We start from the raw sequence: 9,119 nt of genomic DNA, 5'->3' as shown, positions 1-9,119 counted from the left end.
CGGTGTGTAAAAATGCGACTGCTCCCTACCGATTACAAATGCTGCCGTGCGGCCACCTGCCAGATTTGTTGAAAAACTTGTATTTAGGTCACCAAGCAGTATCATTTTGGGATAAATGATGGAATTGAATTGAAATTAACTTTATTCATATCCCAAAGGATAAATTCATCTGTTATGGCAACGCAAAAATCAAAAAGTTGCATTATAAAAGCAAACAAACAAAAAAAAATCTATGAAATTTACTAAATACATAATTGAATGCAAGCCATAAGTTAAAAAAATAACAATATAGGATATTGACAAGTAATATATCAAATTAATATTATATACATATATATTATTAACACACATACAAATTCGCAAACACATATATTCCTATAAATATAAATATTTACACACACATATCTACAATGACTATATATACATATAGGCGGATTTTATATTTAAATAGTGCCGTTGTACAGTCTGATGGCTGTGCAGAGGAAATATCTGTGGTAGCGCCCCTTATTGAACCTCATTATAGCCTACACATATGCTTCACGCAAGAAGTGTGCAAGTGATACGCCCATTCTGACTGTCTAATTTCTAGCAGTCAGGCTTCATACAAGGAGCACACAGATATCTCGTGAACAGCAGACAGCCCGTATCTAGTCATAAGGGCAGTTGTGGCTAAGGCTTCAATGGGCAATTGCAACAATGTCTGAGAAATAAATTTCAGAGCAGCAACCACTTCAGATGGTTGATGTTCACATGTCTAAAAATAGGGACCATTTTGTCAATTGCCCCAAATTTTAACATGCCTGACAAAGGGTTGAGGACCAGGAAACAGAGTCGTAGTCTTCACTTCTTTACAGTCTCCAACACTTTGTTGAACTTTTTTCCTTCCTCACATCCTTAAAATCAAACGATCAGCATAAAAAACACAACATAAACCTGATCAAAACAAAAATGAATCACTTCACAAAATAACAAAACTATTAAACAAAGCCTATTGAAGATTAGGCGCTCTTATCAAAAATGCTTGCTCGTAAATGATTTGACTACCGATAATCATATTGATCTTTTCTGTCAGACAAAGGTCTGCCTGCAGCAGGAAGATTATGTTAGTATTAGTGTATCATCTCCTCCCAGTAATTAAAATGTTAACAATCTAACAAGGAAGGCCAGGAGGGAGGAGCTGCTGCAGTTTATCTTTCAGATCTACTTTTCAGTCATGAAGGCAGCTCTAAAGCAGCATCAACAAACAACTAATGCCTAAGATAAATATAAATATCTCTTATATTCAAATTAATTCAATTTGGTTTCTGTATAAAGTAGTAAATCACTGCTGAGGTTGTCTCAAGACAATAGATGAAGGATACAAGAAAAGTAAAAAGTGTAGACTTCACTTTGACCCAGATGATTACAAATTAGGCCAGATTATCAGATAACTAACAGATTACATCAACATTTTTTGAGGATTCTCCCTTTCTGATTATGCGATTGGGTGACAGAGCACAGGAAACCGAGACTAAATTAATAAAAGAATCTTCCAGAAAAAACATTTTACTGAGCAGATGTTTTTACTCTGACCTACTGGAGTCTGACAGAAAAAAGACACAAAAAAAGGACAAAACAGTGGAACATCTGTTATAAAGGCTTCAAGAAAGGTCAAATAAGTAACTACAAGAATACACATTCTTGGTTAGAAAAAGAAAGCAGACAAAGGGAAGGTGTACTGTGAGGAATGTAAAGAAAAACAACCCCAAACAACCTTCTGTGTGCTGCCTCCAGGCACTTGGCCAACACTGCCTATTAGCCTTATCAAATATAAAAGTTTCAAGCCTAGGCTGAAGTATAAAGATGGTGTCTGCTTTCTGACCCAAATCAGAAGCTGCTTTCACAAAAAAGGAGCCTAATAGCCTCCCATTTACCTCTGAAAGTTCAGATTGGGAACAGAGTGTTCTGGTTTGAATGTATGAAACCATAAGGTAATTCAGACAAGATGATGCTTTTTAAAGATTCTTACTTAGGTGAAATAATTTAGAGATCTAATCTGCTTTGAAGACCCACTCTGATCACGTCTTGAGCTATTTTCAAAGCAATCCCAGTGGTCTTTTAATTATGATTAAGTTCATAAAAAAAAAAAAAAAACTAATTTTCTAGGACATAGTTTCTGCAGTTGCTCATCAGAAATTTGCCTCTGAGTTGTGAGCAACCCCATCCCCCCATCCTGCCAGCCATTACTGAGCTCTCCGTTCACACTGTCTATATGACCGAATTCCCACCCTAATTCCTAGTTACTACAAAACTATATAGTGCCAAGGATTTTAAAAGCAATTCATGCATTCTCATTCTGTACTTTCGTTTTTCTAAATGCCGAATATGAAGTCACCGATTTTCCCCAAGTGAAAATCGAATCAATACAAACAATTCTCTACGTCTTTTTATGACTCCTCTGTGTTCTGATGATGAAAATGTGTATTGTTAAAAAAAATACATTCCAAGTTTGTTTTTTTTCGTTTTTTTTTTGTCAAAAATTGTCTGACCGCAATGCATTGTTGTCTATATTTGCAAATATTGTGAGCATTGATGCATGCTAGTTTTTTGCAAAGACTTTTGGGAAAATTTTCGTGCACTTGATTGTGGAATTGTAGATTCGGACAGCACTACAAAATGGCAAATACTTTGGATGTAAGAAAAAATCGATTTTGCGATATATCACGATGTTTCGATTGACGATACTTGTATCGATTTAAAATGTTGCCATTGCTATATTTATTCAATTAATTATGAGCGTCCTTCACCGTCTTGTATTTGTTTTTTTATTAAATACACTATATAGTAAGTGTGGAAGAAATTCGGACAAAGCAACTGTCTCCTGCTAGCCTACAGCTCCTCATGGCTAGTGCAACAAAAGTGCGAATAATGTAGCCATACAGATCTGAGACAGCTCAAAAGAGGAAAACAAAGACGTTCAAGGATCTATTTGCCTGCAAAGATGCATCAATATGGAGAGGAGCATGGAGCTTGTGGCCTGTTGATTGCATTTTCTAAGCCACAAATTCAAGATTCAATTCATGATTACTTTAATAATGCCACGGGGGGGAATTCTTGTTTTTCAGTTCCACCCAGAACACAGTTCTTACTTAAAAATGCCATTTTAATCTTATATGTCTTCATATATGTCCTCCGTCAACAGAAAATCATATTACAAACACACACAAAAAAAAAAAACACAATTTCTGTCAAAATAGTTTTTTTGTTTGTTTTGATGCAAAGAAAATCACGCACTTTTATTTTGTTGTTTGATCAAAATATGAGGCGCCACATATTTTCTCACAAAATATCCTAAAAAAAAAGCAAAGGTCTGCTCTGGAAGACAGGGACAGATCCTTTGACTCTGACTGGAGGAAATGTTAAAGATTTCCGTTGAGACGTGTAATGAAGCATTATTCACAGGAAAAGAATGCTCAAACACACACTCAGGTAATGAAGCATTGTGGGGGGCTGAGCCTGGTGGAGGCTGATAACATCCCATTGTGACTGATGGAGCACAAAAGGCTGCATGAATGGAACCACACTGTCATTGTACCAAAGTGCTGTCATCACAGTGTGAACGTCCATATAAAGATGGTCAGATGTACCAAAAAAAAAAAGAGAGAGAAGTGACAAATGACCAGGTGTTAAGAAGAGAACTTTTAAGAAGAAACTGTTTTTGCAGCTCTGACTCTTGACTAATATTGATGGGGAGCTGAATTTCATCCTGAGGCCAATTTGTTTTTCAAAACAGCCAACATTGTTCTGTGGGAACTCCACTGAAAAATGAGGTAGCTAAAAAACAGGAACATTAATCATAAGAAGAAAATGAGTATTAAACAGTAAAGTTATCTGTCCATGCAGTAAGAAATTTTACTTAAAAGTTGTTTTTAGCATTTTTTGTTGCATTTTTCTGATGATGAAAGACATTAATACAATTATTTCTGACTAAATCTGTGTTTCTGAGTAATTACTTACTTAACTTGTGATGAATCAGAACCAAATTAAAAAAATGTCACTTAAAAAAGATCTCAGTTGTGACGTAGTGTCAGGAGTCAGAGCTCTGTTTCCCCCTCTGGTCACCGGCAGGAGCAGTCTCCAGAGTTCTAACTCACCTGACTCCATTCTGACGATCGCCCACCTGTTTCACAAGCAGCATACAGAGCCTCACTCTGTGCGAAGTATTGTTTTGTGCCACCCCGCCTGCATTACAGAGCGTTTCACTTTGGACCTGATCTTCTGTTTCTGACCTTACTTCAACTGACTGCCTGCCGCCTGCCCTGACCCCCGCATGGACTCTGACAACTCTAGTCTCTTCTTGGATGACCCCATGCTCATTATTGACCTCTACCTGTCTGAACCTGATTTAACTTTGCGCTTAGTTCCTGTCTGAACTAATAAACCTGCTGCACGTGGAACCAGCTGTCCGCCCATTTGTGACACGTAGAATCGGAAATGGGTGTCCCAATTTGATGCATACACTTGTAAACAAATAGATCCATGTACGTCATCATTTCTCTCGTCTGATCCAACTCATTCTCACCCATAAGTTGTCACAAATCGACATTTGGTTAAGGACCCTTATGCATCACTTTTTGACGTTTTAGTTTTTCCCGAGTTGTTACTTTTTTGACGTGCCAGCTGTTTGTAAAATTAAGGGCCCGCAACCTACCAGACATGGACTGGTCCTCAGGACACGTCCAGAACAGCTACCCTAATCCAGTACTGGTTCAGGTCTGGTACCAAGTCTCGTACCGTATCCGGTACCAGGTTAGGGTACCAGTACTGGTTTAGGGTACTGGTGCACTCTGCGTCCCGGTGCTGGGTCGGTTTCGGTTCGTAGCCCAGAGGTTCCAGACTATGGAAGCGTTTGTGACTCATAATTCAAAATAAAAGTCAATACTGGAAATGCTTTTTCATTTTCACAATGTAGCTGCATTATTTGTCTCTAAAATGAAATGTAAAAGCAATTAGCCTAACGGCTTTTATTTGAATTATGAGTCACAAGCGCTTCCATGGCGGAGGTGGATTTAACGGGAACAGCCACCACGTCAAAAAACGACAAGTTGGGGACACTCAAAACGTCAAAAAGTTACACGGAGAGTTCTTTAACCAAACGTCAATATGTGACAACTTGGGAGTGAGAATCTGTCTGATCTATCATCTGGATCAAAACTGTGCAGCTGAAAAGCTCAGATATTGCTCGCCATTTTTGTTTCACCACTAATGTTATCTTGGGGTTGTGAGTGTCTGTGAGCAAGCAGGAGAGAGTGTAAACAAAGGAATGATGGGATATCAGATGGGATGATCATTTATTTATTTCTAGATCCCAGCTCTTAATGAGACAAAAAATGTCCGATTGTACTGATTTCGAGAAAAGCTTGGAAAGTTGTGAATCAAATAGAAGTTAAAACAACTTAAGACCTGGTCAAATATTCTCTATTCTAAAAAAAAAGTTTAAATCTTTACAGTTTTCAGTGTGTATCTGGACTGCTTTCAAAAGAAAGTTCTAGACATCCTTTAAATAAATTGATAATTTCTCCTCTTTTCATTTTTGTTAAGAAAGCTTTTTGTCAAAAAAGGTGGTTTTTCTCCAAAACATTTCCTATTGAGCTGAGAAAGTAATCATTTGGTAAGCTGGTCAACAAAGCAAACTGTTGCTTTTTGTCGGCTCCACAAAATGGGAATGCAGGCTCTTTTAGCAACACCGGTGAAATCAAATGCTTTATCTGAATGCACAGGAGGAGAAAACGGCAAAAAAGGACTGGTGGCAGAATACACTGTGGTGCAGAAAAACCTTTCTTCTCACCACTGAGTGCTCCGAAATAATTACGGGGCTTGTTAGATTCGGAACAACTGTTTTGTTTGCAGGAATAATGAAGTGATATAGATATGACTCTGGCAACAAGGGCTGCAAACGGATTTTGAGAGTCAATTAACCTTGGATAGATGGGGGTTGCAGTGCACTTCCTTCCAGACATCATCCTGTTTTGAATTTTGCATCTTATGTAAAGTATGTCTGATGAAGAACGGCAGCTTTCCATAATGAAGAAGGCTGCATCTGCTCCACAGAAAGATTTCAATTAATGGAATAAAAAAAGCTGCAGCTATATTGATGAGTCTCTGCTGTGGTGGAGTGGAGAATCAAAATTGCCGCAGGAGGAGAAGAGCAGAATGAACATGACCCATTTGAGCCCATCTACTGTAGAGCAGACAGTTCTGTGGCCATAAATAAGCTCTGGGAGACATTGCTTCAAAATAAACCACGAGTGTGCTGTTTTAGTCCACAGCTGGTCACAAAACGAGAGGGAAGCACCTTTGAGTCTGGTTACTTTTTGTTTTCTCAAGTCTCTTTTGTTCCAAGTCACAATGTTGGTCGACAATACTAGCTCCCAGCGTGGCCAACACCGTTCAGCAACATGGCATCCGTCCACGTACGCCAATTACAAAACTGGGCCTGCCCCCCCACCCTAACACCAGATGCTGTGATCTGGTTTGCAGGCGAGCCTCTGCCCAGCAGAGGCCGGCAGGCAGAAATATTGCAAAGTGGAGGCTGGATAGTGGTCTACACAGCAAATGCCAAAGTTTTATTTTTACAAAGTCCTTTTTTCAAAACTACAGAGTTCATTAAAAAATAACTACACTTTTTAGTACCTAACAGATACACTTTGCAGTGTCATTTATGATGTCAGTGATGGTGAAGGACTCATATTTGCTCACCAAACACCTAAGAGTGCATATTGGTGATTGAGTCTTCATGGTTCTTGTACGCAATCACGTCATGTAGGCGCATTTCCAATGGGAGATGTTTTTATTCAAGACAGCTGTTTTGAACTGTGTGTTAACTTATCAGGCACAATATCTATGTTGTACCTGTCAGGACTCACTCAGCCATGTCCTCCTCCGACCACCAGAGGGACCCCTCTCTGGAGTTTTAACCATCTTCAGCACCTTTCTCACTACAACTCCCATCAGCCACCGTTTCAGTCTTCTCCATCCTCAGCTGATCATCCTCATCAGAACCACCAGCATCTATACCCACTCCAGCCTCAACTTCAAGGTTGTTCTGCTCCATTAAACTGTTCGTAAACGAATCCTAACATCACAGTACCGTGTTCTAATGATCCTGCTGAGTAATCACACTGATTATAGTTATTTTCTCCACCTGGGTGTGCTCTGAACCTCAGATGTTTATACATTTAGTAATGACTTTTTGTTATAGCATGACCTTTTTAAAGTTATAAAATCGCTGTTGTCATGATTATTCAAGCGCTGGAAGCTCCGCGCTGAAGCTAGTGGACCGGTGATTATTGGTGAAGTCATCAAACGAAAGTGACGTCCGAAATATGAGACACTATTTTTTCATAACCCTCTGTTTGGAGGGCCACATGAAGGGGATTCAGGGAATTCGGATTGGGCCTGTGTTGCATACTAATGCTAAGCCACTTTTCGCGTTAAGGATTTAGAAATTGCAGTGGTCAAATGAATGAAAACACTGGAGCTAAAGCTCAGGTGTAGAAGGCTTAATGGTTTTACAAATCAACAATAATTTTTTTTCACCCTTTTTTAGCTCATTTTTCACACTAAACCATAAATTCACATTTAAAGTTTTACTAAAAGGTGCTACAATTCTGAAATCGTGTGGAATTTTCACTTCCGGCTACTGATGTTTGGGCGCCATCTTTTCTCCAACCAGATATCCTAACAAAAATCAGACCCCAACTTCAGCCTCATCCAACATTTAAGGTACGAAGCATAAATACAAAGGTGGTATTTTTTAAGTATAGATATACGTGAACACACTGTGCAACTTCATTACCAACAACTTTTAAACATTAGACAGATGCTACTGGACTATTAGTATTATTTTATTATATTAAATCCACATTTGGACTCAAGTCTTGTGGTTTTTGTCTGTTTGATGCAGCTTTCTTTTTTATATGTGATGGCTCTTCTGAATAATTACTGGATCTTTAATTTAAAAAAAAAAAAAACTTACTAAATATGTTTGTTTTTGTTCATTTTGCTAGCTTGGGGGTTTCAATATAGCCGTTGGTGAAGTCGCTTTAAGATAGAGCTTCAAGAAGGAGTCAGATGTAAAACTTCCTTCACAATCAGATTATAAATAACATGGAAAAAAATGAAAGATGTGTTCTTTGGGGGCCACTGCCCCACAGGCTAAACAAGACCATTCAGTGAATTTTTCCATGCCCTGAAACTGAAACATTCTCCAGGCTGATATAATTGTTGTTGGTTGTCCTTCACAAACCTATTCTACATTCTCTCTCTAAATAACTACCCAAAGCTTAATACAAGTTTCTCTACCTCATCTCAAATGTGATAAACCTAATTGTGACAACACAGAATTGTGGGAATGCATGAACCTGCTTACTCAGTAAGTGAGTGTGTGTGTGACACTCAAGTGAGACAGTGTGGGCTTCATGTGGCACGACAACAGACAGCGTGAAACTTTGAGAAGCTGCTGCTGCAGGAGCAAAGGATCTGTGAAGGAGACGGGGAGTTAGACCACAGCTTCTGACATTTACTGACCTTTATCTGCATTACCAGGTACTCTCCGGGGCACACTACTGAAGACAAAAGTAAAGTTCTTCAGAGTTTAACGTGCACACACACACACACACACACACATACATTAAAACTTTACAACAAAAATTAAAATTAAGTACGGCTGTCTTATTTATGGCCAAATTAAGTAAGACAAACTTCAAAGTGAAAATAGCTAAAAAATCAAAAATATATTGTCTTAAAAGTGATCTTAGTAAAACCCAGTGGAGTTAGTCATTGCGTCATCCATCCCTACATGCATGTTCCAAATCCGCTTGATCCCTTCCGGGGCTGCAGGGATGCTTGAGCAGTTACTGTCTGGCAACCCAGAGTATACACCAGGGGTGGGCAAACTTTTTGACTCATGGCCACAAAGGGTTTTAAAATTTGTCTGAAATGCTGCACCATGTGTGGAATGTTTTGGTAATCGCATAAGAACAAGAAATAACATGGTATCTGGATCAAAACGTGCTTTAATTTTGATTAAAATATATTTATATTTAAAAACAGATAATTTTGGATTTTTTATTATTTTT

This window comes from Oryzias melastigma, linkage group LG3 (assembly GCF_002922805.2).
Source record: "Oryzias melastigma strain HK-1 linkage group LG3, ASM292280v2, whole genome shotgun sequence".
Classification (NCBI taxonomy): Eukaryota; Metazoa; Chordata; class Actinopteri; order Beloniformes; family Adrianichthyidae; genus Oryzias; species Oryzias melastigma.
This window is presented reverse-complemented; position numbering follows the sequence as displayed.